This window comes from Ictidomys tridecemlineatus, chromosome 9 (assembly GCF_052094955.1).
Source record: "Ictidomys tridecemlineatus isolate mIctTri1 chromosome 9, mIctTri1.hap1, whole genome shotgun sequence".
NCBI classification, from domain to species: Eukaryota; Metazoa; Chordata; class Mammalia; order Rodentia; family Sciuridae; genus Ictidomys; species Ictidomys tridecemlineatus.
The window spans coordinates 30,233,550-30,255,143 of record NC_135485.1 but is presented as its reverse complement, the minus strand read 5'-3'; the positions used below and the strand labels follow the sequence as shown (position 1 = coordinate 30,255,143).

The 21,594-nt window shown below is 37.4% G+C and overlaps 1 long non-coding RNA gene and 1 pseudogene across 2 annotated transcripts in view; one reads left to right on the top strand and one right to left on the bottom strand.

Annotated features, from left to right (window-relative positions):
* Positions 1-13,975: 13,975 nt before the first annotated feature.
* Positions 13,976-14,502, top strand: LOC101961210 (large ribosomal subunit protein uL11 pseudogene; annotated as a pseudogene).
* Positions 14,503-16,978: 2,476 nt separating this feature from the next.
* LOC120892283 (uncharacterized) overlaps positions 16,979-21,594 on the bottom strand; it is a 51,548-nt gene continuing 46,932 nt past the window's right edge. For both annotated transcript variants that reach the window (XR_005736883.2, XR_013425765.1), the window contains one exon: positions 16,979-19,453. This is a non-coding gene — a long non-coding RNA (uncharacterized LOC120892283). The remainder of the gene's footprint in view (positions 19,454-21,594) is intronic.

Sequence of the window (21,594 nt, the reverse complement as noted above, 5' to 3'; positions counted from 1 at the left end):
TACTCAACATTCACAAGGCCAGCCTTCCTTTGTGGATGTTTATAAAGATTTCCTCCTCCCTTATTGGTTCAAATTCTAAGCCAATAGGAAAAGTACAACACATCTTTCAAAGGGAGAGGCAGCTTTAGGTTGACAAGGAATAAATGGATTGTTTTATGCTCATTCACATTCAAGATCATGTATCTTGTAATTTGTAAGAAGAAATTTTAAAATCTTTGAATTATTGAGTATCTTTATGTGGGTGCTACTCCATCTCACAACCTGCTCTCTGTAGAAGTCCAGCTGATTATATTGGTTATGCTATAATCCATTGTAACATTATTTAATTCAGGCTTTTTTCTTTCTTTCTTTCCTTTTTTTTTTTTTTTTTTTTTTTGAAGAATCTCACTTTGCTGCTCAGGTATTGGTCTCCAATTCCTGGGTTCAAGGGTTTAAGGGATCCTCCCACATCAGCCTCCCCAGTTAACTGGGACTGACTACAGGTATGGGCCACCACACCTAGCTGGTTCTAATGTTTTAAATAAAAAGACTAGCCTTTAAATAATGAAGTTTATGTTTTGAAAAATGTCTTCAACTTTTGTAGATAAAATTGGTAAGGCATTATAAATAAACCTTTTGTATTTGTCTAATGCCACATTTAGTGAAACATGATTTCTTTCCAACTGAAAGTAATCTGTGCCACCTTTATATTCTTATGGTTTGACTTGGAGTATTCTAGTTAATTATAATTATTTACATGTTTACACTCTCCCTCACTAGATCACTAATTCCTTTAAGATAGGTGTGTTTCCCATTCAGCCTTGTATTCCTTGCTGCCAAACTCAGCATACAAAATAAACACCCCATGGATGTCTGCTGAGTGAAAGAATGAATAAGCATTTACTCTTTGACACAATATATGGCAAATCAAAAGAAAATCTGTCTCAGGAAGTTTTTCTCTTTTACATGATAGTTCATAAATTGTTTCCATTCCCAATTAAATTTAGGATAAATTTGTTGCAAGAACTTCACTGAAAGAAAATAGGACCAACATATGTTGGAATGCTTATGTGTTTATATTTCAAATCTGATGGAAGCTGAATAGTAGTAGTAGGTAATATTGCTGTTATCCAAAGTGAGTGAGTTTCAATGAATTTGTGTAAGATTGCTTTAGGACTTGGGAGGTTGCTCAGTGGTAGAACACTTGGAGGCCCTGGGTTCAATCCCACACACAAAAAAGCTGAGGCTGGGAATGTGGCTCAAGCGGTAGCGTGCTCACCTGGCATGCATGTGTGTGGCCCAGGTTCAATCCTCAGCACCACATACAAACAAAAATGTTATGTCCTCCGAAAACTAAATAAAAAATTTAAAAAAAAAAAAAAACTGAAGGGAAGGGAGGTGTCACACCTGTCAATCCCACCTTCTCTGGAGGCCAACGCAGGAGGATTGCAAATTCAAAGCCAACCTTGGCAATCCCTGTCTCAAAAAAAAAAAAAAAAAAGAGGGGTAGGCAATGGGGAAAATGGAGGAACTGATTAGGCAAACAGGAGGGAAGGGGAGGGAAGGGAAGGGAGGGGGAATGAGGGCAGGAAAGATGATGGAATGAGGTGGACATCATTACCCCAGGTACATGTATTGACTGCACATATATATGGCACAATGCTACATTGTATATAACCAGAGAAATGAAAAGTTGTGCCACAATTATGTACAATGAATCAAAATGCATTCTACTGTCATATATACCTAATTAGAATAAATTTTTAAAATTTTTTAAAGAACTGGAGATGTAATTTAGTGGTAGAATGGTAGAATGCTTGCCTAGCATATGCAAGCCCCAATACCACAACAACAACAACAACAACAAAATTGCTTTACCACACTCAACAGGTGCTGCAAGCTCTATGGCTTTGGGGAAATTACTTAAGCTTAAGACTCTGTTTTCTTATCTCTCATAAGAATGGCATAATATCTACTTTCTGATGAATTAAAATAATACCTGTAAAAGTAGAGACTTATGGTAGTTATTATTACATATACTAGTGTACTTAGTCATGAATAAAAAGTAATTTTCTCCACTTAATTACTTATCTAAAAAGACAAAGTCTGTTTAAAAAAAAAATAATAAGGAAATAATTAAATCTCCTGAGGGAAGGAATAAGCTACTAAGAACATCTAAGAAGAGGTAACTTTTCAGAGTGAGGAGAATGAAGATACTCCAGTCGGAGTTAAAACTTAATGAAAAACCAAATCTGACTATTTCTCTTCTGAGAGACTTAACTATTTACATTAGCTTTTCTCAAAAATTGTGAAAAAAATATATAAGTAAGAGATAAATAAGTTATACATTTCTTTTAAACTGGAGGCCTTCTCATTGCCTTTCCTTTGAATAAATTCTCACTGCTTCCATGAGATAAGTGTGTTTACAAAACTTAAAGAGAGGGCACTGGCCCGTCGCGTCCTCTAGGACATACCCAGAAGGCAGTCAAGAATGGCAGCAAGACTGCTGTTGCAGCATGAGGCCCGGTATTCCAAAATGATATTACAATGCCGCAGGATTCAATAAACTAGGCTTAATTCGAGAAGATACGATATATGAGGATGAAGATGTAAAAGAAGCCATAAGAAGACTTCCTGAGGACCTTTATGATGATAGGATGTTTCGAATTAAGAGAACACTGGACCTGACCATGAGGCAACAGAAGAGCAGTGGACAAAATATGAGGAGGATAAATTCTATCTTGAACCATATCTCAAAGAGGTTATTTGGGAAAGAAAAGAAAGAGAAGAATGGGAAATGAAGTAATCATGTAGTTGAAATCGTGGATACAGCTGCCCTCGTAATATTTTTATGAAGTCGGTTAAATCTGAAACATACAATTTAAAAATTATTTCATCTGCATATATATTACTTTAAATAAATGTCTATCATAATAAAAAAAAAATTAAGAGAGGGCTGGGTGCAGTTTCACACACCAGTAATTTTAGGGACTTGAGAGGCTAAAGCAGGAAGATTGCAAGATTCAAGACCAGCCTCAGCAATTTACAGGCTCTATCTCAAAAGAAAAAAGAAAACATTTTAAAAAGGCTGAAAGACTGGGGTTGTAGTATGCGTAAGGCACTGGGTTTGATCCTCAGCACCATATAAAAATAAATAAAATAAAATAAGTTTATTATATCCATCTGCAACTAAAAAAAAAAAAAATCTGAGATGTGAACATAAAATCTAAATCCCTCAATCCCAGCCTCCAAATCCTGTTACTCCTGCAGGAATGGACCTGAAATAGGCCTCAAACCTAAGTCTTCTGAGGGATGCTCTTGAGAAGTAGACCTTTGTTTGACCCAGTTTGCCTCATGCCTATCCATTTACACACAGTGGATAGGCATGAGGCAGTCTCCAAACTTGAAAGGGTAGAAATGTGATTGCCAAAGAATATCTAAAAAGAAAAAGAAAAAAATCTTGATAATGCCAAGGATGGCTTCCTCATTACTAGGATAATCCTCCTCTGTTATATGATACATTCACACTTCTGTATCTTTGTGAGGGATTTTATAGGAAGCCATACCTCAGGCTAGAAGCACATTGTAGTAGCTTCCAGCTTTATGGCACTCTAAATTTTCATGTAGTGACTGAGGGTGTAGCTTGGTGATAGAACAGATACTTCGCATGTACAAGACCCTACGTTCAATCCCCAATGTACACATGTGGGTGAGCATACACACATGCACACACAAAGTCAACAAGTATGGTTACAGGATATAAATTTTCCTTACCGGCAAAAGATATGATTTGGGAGGCAGGTTGCTAAAGAGCAAACCCAGTGCCTATTGACATTTGACAAGTTTTGTCTGCTATTTGAGACAATCACACTCTTCCAAGTACATCCTACTTCCAGTGATGGTGAAACCATTGGCCCATATAACCATTCTCTTTCATTTATCTGTGTCTGTACAACCCAATTCAAATGTTCTTCTTTATATAAAATTTTCCTGATGTCCCAAACACAATGAACTGCTTCTTTCTCAATCCCCCAGCAATTTGCATACGTCTCTCTCACTCATTCACAATAGTAACTATTCATTGGTGTACATCTTCACTAGAACTGTGAGCTCTCTTCCCCTAAAAAAGCAGCAGATGTACTCACAGTAATTAGAAATTTTTTTTTTAAGAGAAAGAGAGTTTTTTTAATATTTATTTTTCAGTTTTCGGTGAACACACAACATCTTTTTTTTAATTTTTTTACATTTTTTTAATATTTATTTTTTAGTTTTCGGCAGACGCAACATCTTTGTTGGTATGTGGTGCTGAGGATCGAACCCAGCGCATTCCAGACGAGCACATTACCACTTGAGCCACATCCCCAGCCCTAGAAAATGTTTCTTACACGTTGAAATGTAGTATACCCACTTTCAGGTACCTTCCTATCTCACAATTTCCCTGTTGGTTGTACTTACTTCCATTCTACAAGAATGGACTTAAGAAATTACTCTCCCTCCATGGCCACAGTTAATTAACCATGGTTGGATATCTTTATCCAGTTAGCCCCTTCCTGAAAAATATCAGACTTGGGACAAAGGCTATTAGTAAAATCAAAATGGAAATGATAAACAAGAAAAAAAAACAGCACAATTTGCATCACAGACAACAGGCTGGTTTCTAAAATATATAAACACTTAGAAATCAACAGGGAAACCACTAGCCAGGTGTAGTGCTAGTACAAGCCTGTAATGCTAGCTACTCAGGCAACTGAGGCAGGAGGATTGCAAGTTTGAGGCCAGTCCCAGAAACTTAGCAAGACTCTGTCTCAAAGTAAAAAACAGTAGTTGTTTGGTATAGCTCAGTGGTAGAGCACCCCTGGATTCAATCTCCATTACCACAAAAAAAAAAAAAAAAAAAAAGGAAGAGAACAACAACCCAATAGGAAAAAACAGTGGACAAAACATAAAAAGGAATTCTCACAGCAAAAGAAATACAACTTGTTCTTAAGCATATTTTAAATCACATATGTTCCTGAGTTTTTTTATTGCAGCATGATTTGTAATAGCAAAACATTGGGGAAACCTAAATGTTCATCAATAGGGAAGTGTTTAAATGCAGGATTACACCAAAACAACAGAATCCTATAATATAAATGAATGATGACATTCTCTAAGTGCTGATGCTTCAAATCTCCAGGATATATTTTCTATGGAAAATATGTATTTGTTATGCTGCCATTGGTGTAAAAAGAAAAATGGAGAGAGGGAATAGACAGGTAGATACATAGATAGATTTTACCACATGTACATAAAATACTTCTGGAAGGAGATGGAACAAACTGTTCCATTGGTTGTCTTTGAGAAAGAGAACTGGGTGACTAAAGGAAAGAGGATGGAGAGATTTTTCACCACACAGTCTTCCCTTGGTATCCCACATGTGATTGTACCAGGACCCTTTGTGGATATCAAAATCCACTCAAGTCGTTTGTATTAAATGACATAATATTTTCATATTATGTAGTCACACCCTTCTCTATGCTTTAAATCATCTCTGATTATCTGCAAAACCTAATACAATGGAAATGCTAAGTAAATAATTGCTAAACCGTGTTGTTTAGAGAATAACGACAGGGGAAAAGTCTGTATATATTCAGTCCAAATGTGTGGTTTTTGTTTTTTCTTTTTTGTACTGAGGATCCAACTCAAGGGTGCTCTATCACTGAGCTACAGCACCAGCCCTTTTTAATTTTTATTTTGATACTCAGTCTCACTAAATTGCTGAGGCCAGCCTTGAACTCCTGCCTCAGCCTCCCAAGTCTCTGGGATTGCAGACCAGCATCACCACACTCAGTAATTTTTCTTTTTTTCCTGAATATTTTCAATCTTCAGTTAATAGAACTTGCAGGTATGAAGGGTCATTTTGAATCAAATGAATGTTTTCTATGTAAAAGTAAATAGCACTTGGACTGGGGTTGTGGCTCAGAGATAGAGCGCTCGCCTAGCATGCATGAGGCACTGGGTTCAATCCTCAGCACCACAATAGAAAATAAATAAATATATAAAGATTAAAAAAAAAAGTAAATAGCACCTAAGTGAGCATAAAAGATTTAGGATTCTAGAGAAATTTGGTTTCTTTGTACCACTGAGTCTGTGGGTTTAATTCATGAACTGGGAACAACTGCATTGTGCATGGGAACTGGAGAGGAAAGGAAGCTGTTTTAAAGAATGAAGCCAACAAAGCAAAAAGATGAAGAGAAAAGAATGGGCTCTGAACAACTTGGTTCCACTCTTTTCTGGTGCCAGCTCCCCTTGATTTCTTCAAAACATTCTTGTATTCTTATAATAAATCTCCCTCTTTTTTGGCCTAAACTAACTTGAATTGTTTTCTAATAGTTTCATCCAAAAGTATCTATTCTGGTAGTTTTCTGTAAATGCTTGTGGAAATGAAGTGAAAAAAATCTTTGTAATGGAGTTTATTTGGGTTCTCAAAATTTGATTGTACTTGGGCTGGGAATGTGGCTCAGGCAGTAGCGCCCAGGTTTGATCCTCAGCACCACATACAAACAAAGATGTTGTGTCCGCCGAGAACTAAAAAATAAATATTAAAAATTCTCTCTCTCTCTCTCCTCTCTCACTCTCTCTTTAAAAAAAAAAAAATTTGATTGTACTATTAAAGGGGAAAAAAAAAAAAAAAAACTATCCAGGCCAGACGCGGTGGTACACACCTGAACCCAGGCACTCAAGAGGCTGAAACAAAAGGATCTCAAGTTTGAGCCCAGCTTGGGCAACTTGTGAACCCTGTCTCAAAACAAAAAAAATAAAAATATGGGAGCATAACTCAGTAGTAGAGCATAACTGGGTTCGATCTGCAATACAAAACAAACAAATAAACAAACCCCTCAATGGAAGGAAGCCAAATCCAAGGCCATTCTGAAAGACTTTCACCCTAAGCTAAGGTGGTGTTGGCTAGTGGAAAACATTAGCTCGACAGGGGACAAGTAATACAACCACCTTTTAGACTTTACTTTTAGTTCCTGCCTAAGAACTTTACTGATCAATTAATGTTTGGTGAAGGCCTATCTGAAAGATAAACTCATGAATTTTGTTAATCAGGATGAAATTTGAGCATTATGGGACATTTTTATTTGTTTGGTTTGGTCTGGTGTGGTTTTGGTAGAAAGGCATTAAGGACGACAATTCCGGGTAAAGAGACCTTGGCTATCACCGTTTCAGCATATTCGAGTTTCCAAGGTCTAGGACTACAAAAAACTTTGAGGCTAACTCCTTCAGAAGGTAATGTCCATTTCCTTCTCTATCTATGTTTTCTAACCTACAGATGGTACTATCTTCTCCTACTATTTTTGTCATTCTTCCCAGCACCAAATAAGAAGTTCTTAGGAAAATTTCTGGAAGGCCCAGAATTATATTTACAAAGAAACTCCTAGAGTTAATGAAGTTAGATATATTTTGTATGAGCATGGTATCACAATGTATACTCCACAAATTCAGTACAGAAGTTTCATGTATATTCATATATCTTTTACATAAGGTGAATTTAAACAGTGACAAAATTTTATCTGATATGAAATAAGTCAGAAAATAATTGCATTATGAATTACTATAATGTAGAAGAGCACAATTTATTTCTATTTTCATAGTCTTTTATTAATAACCTTTTATAAATAACCTACAAACTTTCCTGAAAAAAAGAAAAATGAATGTTTAAAATTAAAATAAAATTTCATTTGAGTTATGATTGCAATTAATAATTACAACAACAATAGTAGCTAACACATAGCATCTTCTATGTGCCAGGTACAAGTCTAAGCACCTTATTTAATTTAGGGCTGGGAATATAGCTCTGTGGTAGAGCAGTTGCCCAGCAGTGCAAGGACCCTGGGTCCAATTCCTAGTACTGAAGAAAACACACACACACACACACACACACACACACACACACACACACTTTATTTCTATAAATTCCACAATTTATTTCTATCACTGAAATTCACTGAAATTGAAAGATAGTGTTCTATAAATACTATAAATAGGGCTGGAATTGTAGCTCACTGGTAGAGCACTTGCCTTGCACTTGTGAGGTCCTGGATTCAATCCTTGGCACCACATAAAAATAAATAAAAATAAAGATATTGTATCCATCTACAACTAAAAAAAATATTAAAAAATACTATAAATACTAGGCTGTTATTCTCCATTCAACCATTATTTCTTGAAAACTTATTAGGGATTTTATAAAAGTGTAAGACATAGTACTTGGCTGTAATTTATCTGAAATAAGATAGAAATACAAGTCATCATTGTTGTTATTTTTCTAAGAATATAGTAACATATAAGAATATATATTCCTGTGATTTGTGTTAGAATCTTGAGGGAGCCCAGTAAATAGCATGCCCAGATTGAAAATAATGGGCAAGCATGCTGAGCACAGTAACCTACTCAGGAGCCTAAGGCAGGAGAATCACAAATTCAAGGCCAGCCCGGGCAACTTAGCAAGACCTTGTTTCATAATAAAATTTTAAAAGCACTGGTGGGGTAGCTCAGTGGTAGAGAGCTTGGCTAACATGTGCAAGCCCCTGGGTTCAATGCCCAGTACTAAAAACAAAACAAAAGGTGTGTGTGATGGGGGAGGGGCAAGCATAAGGTAAATTAAAAGTTAAATATCACCTTGAACTGGTAAGGATTAGCTGGAATATACAGTTCATGAGAATCAAACTGACCTGTCACCTGAACTCTGAGATGAGATGAACTCACCCACCCTGTTCCACAGGCAGCACAGGGCCTCATTATGAATTTCATGGAAATTTTGCTTTTTAACTTTGAGTCCTCCTCCGCCCCCATAAAAAATAATATTTAAATTTTTATTTTGTGACTACATTGGTATAAATACAAATAAATTATTACATATTAAAACATTTTTTCTCTTTGACTTAAAAGTTCATGTTTTTCTTCTGGTTTTAAAAGAAATTAAAACATTTCCATGAGCCTCTGAAAGTAATATGGACCCTAGACACTGTGTCCACTGTGTCTAATGGAGAAGTTGGCTGCTGAGGGCCATTACCAAGTAGGAATGACGCATCGAAATTTCCTTGCCAAGCGTACCCCATGCTGCTTAGAGGACATTTGATGGAACATTGCATGCATGCTTTAATAAGGTGACCTTGCTCAAGGACCAAGGCAGATCCGGGTTTAGAGCTGATCAGGTTTGAGGAAGTAACCGGCTCCTTGAGTTTAAGGCGTTGCCAGTTTAAGATAATGGGTTTTAAGGAAGTTGGAAGTTGAAGATTATTGCTGGGATTAGGGTGTTCCTGCTGCTTGTTCCCATTGAGTTCTCGTGAGATAAAAATGGGATTTGGAGAGAGCCTCGGGGAGTAGGTGAATTGTGCGGGAGACGGCAGAACGCGTTTGCCCCTGGACCTGTGTGGAGATGGTGTGAGAGCTGGAATAAAGAATTGCTGTTTGAACCTACAAAGCTGTGAGTGCCTCGTGATTCTGGTGCCAAGCCGAGACATTGGCCTTGGCATTATGGTGGCCCGTACTTGGGATGTCTGAAGCTTGGGGGTAAGTGAATTTGCTCGATCCTGAAGGAGAGCAAAAAAAAAAATGGGTGACCATTTCAAAAAACAACGTGTTCTTGTTTTGATTTATTTTGTTTTTATTTCAAGTTGCCTGTTCCTAGAACTTTCTCAGGCAAACTGGGGAAAATGGTTGACTCAAGGTTTGAATTTGTTCGCCTCTGAGGAAGAGAAATTGTTAGAGGAAGGAGGCACCCGAGTAAGACCAAGAACAGCTAGGGCATATGTTGATACAGTACAAAAATGTAGCCCATGGCTTTTTAAAGATGAGTTATTAAGTATATCAATAGGACCATCATGGTATCCTGTAGAAGGATTTTTCTTGAACAAGAAAGAGATGGCTAGTTCTGTTTACTATACTTGTCTAAGATCTTGGTTTTTACAGACAGCTGATTAATTTACAAAGCTAAAGTGTTAAAATATCAACCACTAAATATGAAATCAAGTACTCTTTACTTATTAAGTTCCATAAGGTAATATATTTAAACATTATGTGTGTTTTCATAAATCGGTAAATGGAAAAAGGTTTAATATTGCTTTGGTCTGTGTCTTTGCTAAAACAAGGTTACTAAGAGTTAAGATTCTATCATGTGTAATTTATATACAAAGAGTATAAGAAGTTTCAGTTGGGTTTCAATTACAGTATAATAGTACCTTAAAAAACATGAAAGTATTTCATCTTATTAAAGTGGAGTAATTTTATAAGGGTTGTTTCAGAATGTGAATTTATAAAAAGTGTTAATGGTTAAAAAAAGGGATATAAAAAGGTTCAAGATGTGGAAATATATTTTAATATAAAAGGTTAAAGGTTAAATAAATGTTTCTAGATGAGATAATCTCTGTATGGTAAAGTAAAAAGTTGTAAATGCCATTTAAAAAGATTTTGAGAAAACTAGACTTACTTTATAAGCTTGAGAAAGGAAGAAAGAAAAAGGTATTTGTACATGGCAGATTGAGACAAAGCTTCTTAATGGAGTTAAAAAAAAAAAAAAAGCCTTTGGTTGAAGGGCAGCCATGTAAACTAACGTTAAGCGATTTAAACAGAATATAAGCCTCGTTTAAAAGAGTGAAGCTGTAGGTGGTGAAAAAGTACATTTAAAAGTACAGTATAGATGATATTTAAAAGGCTTTAAAAGGTTAAATTGAAGGTGGTCGAGACACCTTCATGGCGGATAAAAGATTGCTTTACTCATCAAACTATTAACTATTAAAATATATTTATTAAACTAAAAAGAGGGAGATGAGATAATCTTTGTGTGGTAAAGTAAAAGGTTGTAAAATATCTAAATAAGTTGCTAAAGGCTTTAAAAGGTTAAATTGAAGGTGGTTAAGATGCCTTCATGACAGAGAAAAAAAAATAACCCATGAAAATGGGAAGATAATAAGATAAAAGATTTAGATAAAGAAGATTAAAAATTTGAAGTGGAAAACTTCAAAAACAGAAGTACAGAAAGGTAAAAAAAAAAGAGAGAAGATGTAGAAAGATAAAAAAGATGTAGAAAGACAAGAATTTTAAACCCACAAAATAGGAAACAAAAGAAAACTAGGAGAGAAAAAAGCTACTAAGGGTAAATATAAAAACCTTAGTAGAAAACTAGAAGATAGAAATAAGATAGAAAAGGTTGAAAATGTCAAGTAAAGGTATTTCAGATAGAAAATACAAAAGGCTAAGACAACTATGGTTTAAAACCACATCTAAAAATTAAAAGGACTAAAGTAATTCTAAAAACTAAGGCAGAATGCTTTTGAAAGACTTAAAAATTTAAAAGGATCTTAAAGGGGTATATATCCCCCAAAGATAAACTTAAAATAACCCTTTTTTTACTCTAAACTTTCTAAATTTGGATTCATCAGGACTTATGCTGCGGAAAGACATATGTATCCGAAAAATGTACATAAGCCTAAGGTACTTTGGAAAGATTCTAACAGGACAATGGAAAGGTCCTGACCCAGTGTTTGTCTGGAGTCGGGGTTCCATTTTTGTGTTTCCACAGGGAGAACAGCAGCCGATTTGGATTCCAGAGACACTAACTAGAGCAATTTCTACAGAAAAAGATGATTTGACTGAAATCTATAACAGCTGATATCCAGAGCTCCAGCTTGGCTATTCTTACATCTGCGACAGTGATTAACCACGGTGCTTTTTTTCAATATCTATTTTATTATTGCATTTTTCCCACATCGTAGTTCTATTTTATTTTTGAGCTCATACAAACCTAGGTTAATGTTTTTCTGATCAGTTTTGTTTTTTGACTGTGTTTTATTTTTATTTTTGACTGTGGAGTTTTTAAACATTGCAATGGAGATTTTACCTAGGTAAAGCTACAAGGCTGTTATTATTGTCTTATGTGTTGTATGTTATGTCTGCACTGTTTTGTGTTGCATGTCAGTATGTGTGTATGTCCATATTTTTATATGAGGAGCGCTCATGAAAAAATGGATCCGAATTTTTTTTTATTCACGTGATTTAAGTGGTTTAATCTAATTAGGTAAACAGCTGTTAATGATTGTTTTCAAAGGTGGTTAATAGATCTGTTTGCTTACTATTGTTTTTAAAGGTGATTAACAGATCTGTTTGTTTACTTTCACTTTTCCTTTTCATTATATTTAATAATTCTGTTCAGGATAATGTCTCTTTAACATCATTGCCAGAATTCCCATCTCCATCCCAGTGCCGGTGAAGACTAAGAAAACCAAACTACAGCTTCTATGATAGCTACCACAGTAAACTGATGCATCAATGAATATAACTCAACAAGTAATGCTCAATCAAGGACTTGATTTACTTTGGGAGGAAATGGACATATTGATAGACTCCTCCGATTTGAACTGCCTGCAGAACTTGCCTGGACTATATATCAGTTGCATGCATTGTGAACTATCGTCTGGTGCAGCGAATTGTGGTACTGCTGGCATATTTTTGCTGATGGTGTCACCAGTGATGCAATTTCCTTGCCAGCGCACCCCATGTTAATTGTGGTAATGCTGACATCTTTGCTGATGGTGTCACCAGTGATGCAATTTTTCCAAAGGAGCCGTCAATTGGCTTGGTGTCGTGGCATTTCTGTATCTTCCTCCCTTCTACTAGTGATGGTCTAAAATTTGGGGGCCAACAGAGGTGAGGCAAGAACCTCACCCCCCCACTGGCACCAAGGTTAAATTTGGGGGCCAACAGAGGTGAGGCAAGAACCTCACCCCCCCACTGGTGCTTAGGCCTATCCACAAGCATGGCTGAATGCTGGACCGGTAGTCAGCGACGGGTTGATCTGATTGCAGTGGATTCAACCTAAGACAGGGGACTGACGCCTAGAGGTCAGTTCATCCGATGACGGGTAAGAACCATATGTTGAATTGGACAACCTACCAGGCACGGTCCTAAGCCGCATTGCTTGTTGTTTAATTAATCAGAAGGGGGGAGATGCTGAGGGCCATTACCAAGTAGGAATGACGCATCGAAATTTCCTTGCCAAGCGTACCCCATGCTGCTTAGAGGACATTTGATGGAACATTGCATGCATGCTTTAATAAGGTGACCTTGCTCAAGGACCAAGGCAGATCCGGGTTTAGAGCTGATCAGGTTTGAGGAAGTAACCGGCTCCTTGAGTTTAAGGCGTTGCCAGTTTAAGATAATGGGTTTTAAGGAAGTTGGAAGTTGAAGATTATTGCTGGGATTAGGGTGTTCCTGCTGCTTGTTCCCATTGAGTTCTCGTGAGATAAAAATGGGATTTGGAGAGAGCCTCGGGGAGTAGGTGAATTGTGCGGGAGACGGCAGAACGCGTTTGCCCCTGGACCTGTGTGGAGATGGTGTGAGAGCTGGAATAAAGAATTGCTGTTTGAACCTACAAAGCTGTGAGTGCCTCGTGATTCTGGTGCCAAGCCGAGACATTGGCCTTGGCAGTTGGCCCTACGCAGCACACTGGACCAGGTAACTTCAATCCTGGAGGAAAACTACACTCTGAAAGCAGGCTTACTCTTAAGAGGAAATGAAACCAAAATGCTAGGTTGTTCTTCCTCTTTTCTCTTTCTCCTTCGTGTGTGTGTGTGTGTGTGTGTGTGTGTGTGTGTTTTGCTGGGGATCAAACCCAGGGCCTCTTGTATACTAACCAAGTGCTCTACCACTTAACCATATCCCCATCCTCTATTGTTCTTCCTGAATCTACCAAATTGATAAATTACTCTCCCCGTCCCTAGGAGTAAAGAGATAGCAAGGAGTTGCATCGTTTCAGCTCACTCCATACGAAAGAAAATTATCAGGAGAGAAAAAGAAACCCTTTCTTAGCAATTATATTCTTATTACTGAAATGGTTGCATTTAGTTTCCACAATTTTATAAGATTACCCGTCTAGCCTCGGAGGACGTCAAAGTGCAACTTTCTTTGGTAGTCCCAAATCGGGGTTTATCCAACACCACCAGCTGCCTCCACCATGCTGCCCAAGTTCGACCCCGATGAGATCAAAGTTGTGTTCCTGAGGAGCATCTGTGGCAAGATCAGTGCCACATCTGCCCAGGCCCCCAAGATCAGCCCCCTGGGTGTATCTCCAAAAAAAAGTTGATGGTGACATTGCCAAAGCAACTTGCAATTGGAAGGGTCTGAGGATCATAGTGAAACTGGCCATTCAGAGCAGACAGGCCCAGACTGAAGTAGTACCTTCTGCCTCTGCCCTGATCATAAAAAAGCCCTCAAGGAGCCACCAGGAGACAAAAAGAAACAGAGAAACATTAAAAACAGTGGAAATATTACTTTCGATGAAATTATCCAACAGATGCATCACTGATCTTTAGCTAGAGAACTTTCTAGACCTATTTAAGGAGATTCTGGGGACTGCCCAGTCTGTGGGCTGTAATGTCGATGGCCACCACCCTCATGACATCATAGATGACCTCAGTAGTGGTGCAGTAGAGTCCCCAGCTAGTTAAGAAGTACATGGGAAAATATTTTAATAAAGGATCTTTTGACAACAACAACAACAACAAAAAGATTACCCATCTAGCTGGTCACAGTAGTACTTACCTGTGACTCACCAACTCAGGAAGCTAAGGCAGGAGACTCACAAGCTGGAGGCCACTCTCAGTAATTTAGCAAGGCCCTAAACAACTTAGCAAAACTCTGTCTCAAAATAAAAAATAAAAAGGGTTAGGGATGTAGCTCAATGGTAAAGTGCCCCTGAGTTTAATCCCCAGTACTAAAAAAAAGGAAGAAGAAATAATTATCCATCTAACACTTCTTTCTCCAGATTCCTCTACCAGAAAATTTTCTGATTATAACTAAGCTTTCCATGAAGCTATTTCTGCAAGGAAAGAGTGTCTCAAGCAACTGATAAAATACACAATCTGCTGTCTGGTTACATTTCTCATTATAAATTAATAAATTAGCATTCTAGTCTATATATTACTTTCACAGGAGACTGAATGCCTTGAGAATTCATGGATTCATTTAACTTTTTTTTTTTTTTCTTTAACTGTTATTGAGCCCAAAAAGTTAAGTTTCAGAATCTGAACCATGTCAGCTTAATCTAAGTTACAACAACTCTACCAGACTTTCTAAGTAACCAATAAGATTTTATTAGCTGAAGTTCAATTCTTCCATTCTCTAACAATAGCACTTCCCACTGACACCCAGACTGCGTATCATAATCTCAAATCCTCAAATTAGTCAAGAGGGTGGGAGAAGAAACATTAAAGCAAAATTTTTCTGTAGCTATTGTTTTCTTCCAGTTCTATTCAATGACAAGTTATTAAAAATACATGGCTTTTCTCCATGGCTCATAATTAGGGAAGGGTTAGTCATTAGCAGTTAGTTCTTTGTAAAATAAATCATATCTTTTATGAAAAATTGTCTCTTAGAAATTTTTATGAGGGGTTTCTTTGTTTTGGTTTTGGTTTTTTTGTTTGTTTGCTTTATAGTACTAGAGATTGAACCCAGGGGGACTCTACAATTGGGCCACATCCCCAATTCCATTTATTTATTTATTTATTTATTCATTCATTCATTCATTCATTTATGATAAAAAGCAGGGTCTCACTAAGTTGCTGAGGGTCTCGCTAAATTGCCCAGGTAGGTCTTGAATTTAACAATCCTCCTGTCTCTGTTACTCCTCCTCCTGAGTCACTGGAATTATCATTATCATCAGCACACTGGGCTTCATTTGTTTTTAAACAAACTCCATGGCCAGACAGTGTATCATCTTGAATGACACAAGAGAGGACTGGTGATATAATAAAGGTTGGAATGGAACATCTTAATACTTTTATTCTTTCTTCAAACAGAGCCACTGGAGTGCCAGCCAGTTATGTGCTTAACCTAATTGAAAGTTGGAAAGCATTATCTAGCTGTGTGTCCAGAAGGAGAAGGAAACAGATTCCTTTGAACACTTATTAATCTCTGTCTCAATAACTGAGATTAAATTATTCCCATTTTCAGAAGAAACTGAGGCTCAGAGAGAATAAATAACTTGTCAAATTCACACAACTAGAAATCATGATATAATGTAGTCATGATTCAAACTCAGGTCTGGTCAATAAAGATTTCTTGATTTCCCCTCTCAGTGGTAAGCCCTGTGAATTGGCATTGAGAGTACAAGCAGGGTCTGCCCTTGAAAAATTCCATCCACTTCCTGCCACTGTGCCAGTAAGCCTACCTCCACTACTAACCCAGCCCTTGGTTCAGTGGAAGAGATTTAGCTCCTCCTTTTTCTACACTAGAGACCACACCCCTACCCTTTATTCTTTTCTTTTTTTTTTTTTTTTACATTTTATTTTGAAATAAGTTTACACTTACAAAAAAAGTCACAAAAAACCATTGTGAGTTCATTTATACCCTTCACATAGCTTTCTCTATCATTAACAACTTGCATAACAACAGTGCAATTATTAAAACCAGCACATTAACATGGCTAAAATACAATTAACTGAACTGTACAACTTCAGATTTTGCCACTTTTTCTCCTAATGCACTTTTTCTGTTTGAGGACCCAATCTGGAATCCTACACGACATTTAATGATGTGTTTCCTTAGTCTCCGCCAATCTATAATTGTTCCTCAGCCTTCCTTGATTTTCATGACCTTGATTCTTTTGATGAGTTTTATTACAGTCTCTGGCTTACAATGGCTCAACTTGTAATTTTTCACCTTTAAGATGGTGAGAAAACGATCCACAGTCAGAAAAAAAAAATTGTATATTGGATTTTCATCTTTTCTTGAGCTGGTGATATGTGGTAGAATGAAATCCTGGGATGTAGCAGTGGGTGAAGTTCCCATTCAGCCACATGGTATTGGGGGAGGGACAGACCACCAACACTCTATCTAGTACTGTGTTGCTAAGGAAAGATATTCAGAAAGTTAGATGAATTACACACATTTTCAACTTAAAATACTTCCAACTTTTATGTATGAGAGTTCACCAGAGAAACAGAATCAATAGAATATGTTTATATTTGAATATTGATTTATTAGGAAATGGAGTCACAAATTCAGAGTGAAATTTTCCACAATGACTGTCTGCAAGCTGAATAACCAGGTAAGTCAGTAGCATGGCTCAGTCCAAAAAAAAAAAACCAAAAAGCTCAAAACCAGCAAGATTGTTATAGTGTAGTCCCCAGTTGAAGGCCAAAGGCTCAGAGCCACCAGAGGACTGCTGGGGCAAGTTCTAGTTCAAAGGCTGAAAAACCTTCTTTAAAGGAAGAACCAGAGTTTCCCCATTCTTGACCTTTCCTGTTCTATCTGAGCCCCATCCCCCACCCACACTAAGGATCTATCCCACTCATTTGCTGACTCACATGCCAGTCTTCCCTGGGAACACTCTTACAGACACACCCTGAAGTTATCCAGGCATTCCTTAATCCAGTCAAGTTAACACCCCAAATTAACCATCATGGATGGGCTATCCAGATGTTACCAGCCTGAGTTCAGGAACATGTGTAGTCATTTTGCAAAATGTTTCTCAATTTGGTTTCTCTGGTATTTTCTTGTAATTAGACTTATTGTTGGCAAAAATATCACAGAAGTAATACTGTGTTCTCAACAGATGATATCAGAGGTCAGTGTCTTATTTGGTGATATTAGTCTTGATCACAGGGTTAAGCTGATATTTACCAGGCAGTAAAATTACTGGTGTTTCTTTTGTATTGATATAAATATCTTGAAGGAGATACTTTGATATTATGAAAAAAATGCTATTCTTAAACTTTCCACCACTAATTTTTTAAAATTTATTTTAATTAGGTATATATTATATCAGAATGCATTTTGATTCATTGTACACAATTACAGCACAACTTTACATTTCTATGATTGTTCATGATGTAGCATCACACCATATGTGCAGTCATACATGTACCTAGGGTAATGATGTCCACCATCTTTCTTACCCTCATGCCCTCCCTTCCCATTTGCCCCATCAAAGTTCCTCCATTTTTTCCCATGTCCCCCCGCCACCCATCCACTTATCAGAGAGAATATTTGGCATTTGGGCTTTTGGGATTGGCTTACTTCATTTAGCATGATGTTCTCCATCTCCACTCATTTACCTGCAAATGCCCCAAAATTTTATTCTCTTTTAATGCTGAGTTTCTTTATCCATTCATCTATTAAAGGACATCTAGTTTGCTTCCATGAATTCAACAAAGTAGCAGGATATAAAATCGATACCCATAAATCAAATGTATATCTATTCTTCAGTGATGAATCCTCTGAAAGAGAAATTAGGAAAACTACCCTATTCACAATAGCCTTAAAAAAAAAACCAAAAAAAAAAAACTTGAGAATCAACTTAACAAAAGAGGTGAAAGACCTCTACAATGAAAACTCAGAACACTAAAGAAAGAAATTGAAGAAGACTTTAGAAGATGGAAAGATCTCCCATGCTCTTGGATAGCCTAGCACCTGGGAGGCACTGGGTTCAATCCTCAACACCATATAAAAGTAAATAAATAAAATGAAGGTATTGTGTTCAAGTACAACTAAAAAATAAAAAAGATTCAGTGGTATACGGTGATATCAGTGGTGGAGAGGAGTGGCAGAGGAAGGGGGCAAGTAAAGATTGAACAGGTTAATAGCAATAAAAGCAAATCATGTTTACATATGAGAATTAGAGTTGTGGGAGGGAATGTTATTCTGTTATATTTCCTTGCTCAAGTTTCATACCAGATGCACTGATCCATGAAGGATTTGTATCATAGTAGATGAGACAGCATTCTGCTCTGAACTAAAAGTGATTTTTTTTGGGGGGGGGGTGCTGGGGATTGAACCCAGAGGTGCTTTACCACTGAGCCACATTCCTAACCCTTTTTATTTTTTATTTTAAGACAGGGTCTCACTAAGTTGTTTAGGGCCTTGGTAAATTGCTGAGGGTGCCTCAAACTTCCAATCTTCTTGCCTTAGCCTTCTAAACGGCTGGGATTATAGGCATGTGCCCTATGCCCAGCTAAAAAGGATTCTTTAGAAACATAACCTGCTTACCAATACCTGTCTTTGACTCATATTCTACTTTCAATAAAGCATGAAAGTGAAAAACTTGCTGCTCCTGTTGTGGAAAAGTGTCTTCAGATTTAGACTCCCCTCTGGTTGGACGCCTGTGTCAGTGTTGGTAAAGGAGAGGCATCTGCTTGTCTCCTGTAGTGAGCAAAGGACTGTCTCCTTGTTCGCTTCAAAGGCTTTCTGACTTAGTACATTTCAAAAAAGCAGGGAAAATGTTCCTTACATGTGTATCAGCTTCCTTCAGTTTGGCTTTTATTCATAAGTGGAAAATCAAATATTCCTTGTAAGTAAGTATCTGAAGTACATTTGAATAACAGACTTCTCAGAAAATTTGTTCTTCCCATTCTCCAAGTCAGCTGTTTCTTGGATCTTGTGTGTCTCTTTAAAAGGATTCTTCTGAAATGCCCTGAATGAATCTTTTAGATCACTTTGAAAAAGAAAAATAAAATGAGTTTATGGATGGGTGTGCTATTTTATCCAACTCAAATTTATTGTTATTAGCAACAAATAATCAAAGCAATACTCTTAAGAATATCAAAGGGTGCTGGGGTTGTGGCTCAGCAGTACAGCACTCGCCTCGCACATACATGTAAGACCCTGGGTTCGATCCTCAGCACCACATAAAAATAAATAAGTGAAATAAAAGTATTGTGTCCAACTACAACTAAAAAATAAATATTTTTCAAAAAAGAATATCAAAGGATGTTTAAATTAAAAAATTTCAAGAGTCTTGTTAAGGAAGTCAGGGTCTAACCTAACATGATAAAGATTTGGGCCTACTTTTTCCTCTATTAGATGCAGGGTCTCTGGTCTAATTCCTAGGTCTCTGATCCACTTTGAGTTGAGTTTTGTGCATGGTGAGAGATAGGGGTTTATTTTCATTTTGTGGCATATGGATTTCTAGTTCTCCCCGTACCATTTGTTGAAGAGGCTATCTTTTCTCCAATGTATGTTTTTGGCACCTTTGTCTAGTATGAAATAACCAAACCATATTTATGTGGGTTTGTCTCTTTGTATCAGTCAAGGTTCTTCAAAGAAACAGCACCAATTAGAATTATAAGGAGAAAGATTTTTTTTTTAATAAGGAGAAAGATTAGTCACATCCCTAGTCCTTTTTGTTTATATTTTATTAAGACAAGGCCTAGCTAAGTTACTTAGGGCCTCACTAAATTGCTGAGGCTGGCTTTTCAAATCGTGATCCTCCTGCCCAGAAAGATATTTGAGGGAAATTTTAGAGGAAATGGTTTATAAGACTATGGAGGTGAGAAGTCTCACAAAAGGTCACTGCATGTTGGGGAACAACGAGAGCCAATAGTGTGGCCCAGTCCAAGTTTTAAAAACATCAGAACCAGGGACTGGGATTATAGCTCAGTGGTAGAGTACTTGCCTAGCACGTGAGATGCACTTAGTTCAATCCTCAGCACTATATAAAAACAAATAAATAAAGCAAAGATATTGTGCCCATTTACAACTAAAAATATTTTTTAAAAAAAATCAGAACCAGAGGCTGGGGGTGGTAGAGCACTTACCTAGTGTGAGAGAATCCCTGGTTTCCATCCCCAGCACCAAAAATAATAAATCAGAACCAGGACAGCCAGTGGTGTAACTCTTAGTCTGAGGCCAAATACCTGCAATCCTGGATGACCTCTAATACAAGTTCCAGAATTTCAAAGCCAAAGAACTGAAATTCTGACATCTAAGAGCAAGAGATAGATGTCCCAGTTCCAGAAGAGAGGGTGAATTTGCCTTTCCTCTGCCTTACTGTTCTATCCAGACCCTGATCTCATTGAATTGTGCCAGATCTTCTTCATTCAGTCACTGATTCAATTGCCAATCTCTCTTAAAACACTTCCCAGACATACCCAGAAATGATGCTTCACCAACTATGCAGGAAACTTTAATCCTGTCAAAGTGACACCTCAAATTAGCCTGTACTCTCTTCCCATTCTTGCTGAGGGCCATTACCAAGTAGGAATGACACATCGAAATTTCCTTGCCAAGCGTACCCTATGCTGCTTAGAGGACATTCGATGGGACATTGCATGCATGCTTTAATAAGGTGACCTTGCTCAAGGACCAAGGCGGATCCGGGTTTAGAGCTGATCAGGTTTTAGGAAGTAACTGGCTCCTTGAGTTTAAGGCGTTGCCAGTTTAAGATAATGGGTTTTAGGGAAGTTGGAAGTTGAAGATTATTGCTGGGATTAGGGTGTTCCTGCTGCTTGTTCCCATTGAGTTCTCGTGAGATTAAAATGGGATTTGGAGATAGCCTCGTGGAGTAGGTGGTTTGTGCGGGAGACGGGAGAACATGTTTGCCCCTGGACCTGTGTGGAGGCGGTGTGAGAGCGGGAATAAAGAATTGCTGTTTGAACCTACAAAGCTGTGAGTGCCTCGTGATTCTGGTGCCAAGCCGAGACATTGGCCTTGGCACATTCTGTGGTTTCTTGTTACTTTTCTGACTGATTCTTGTTGGAAGATTTTTTTTTTTTTTTTGCACAGGAAATTGAACCCAAGGGTGCTTTACCACTGAGCTACATCCCCAGTTCTTTATTTATTTTGAGACAGGGTCTC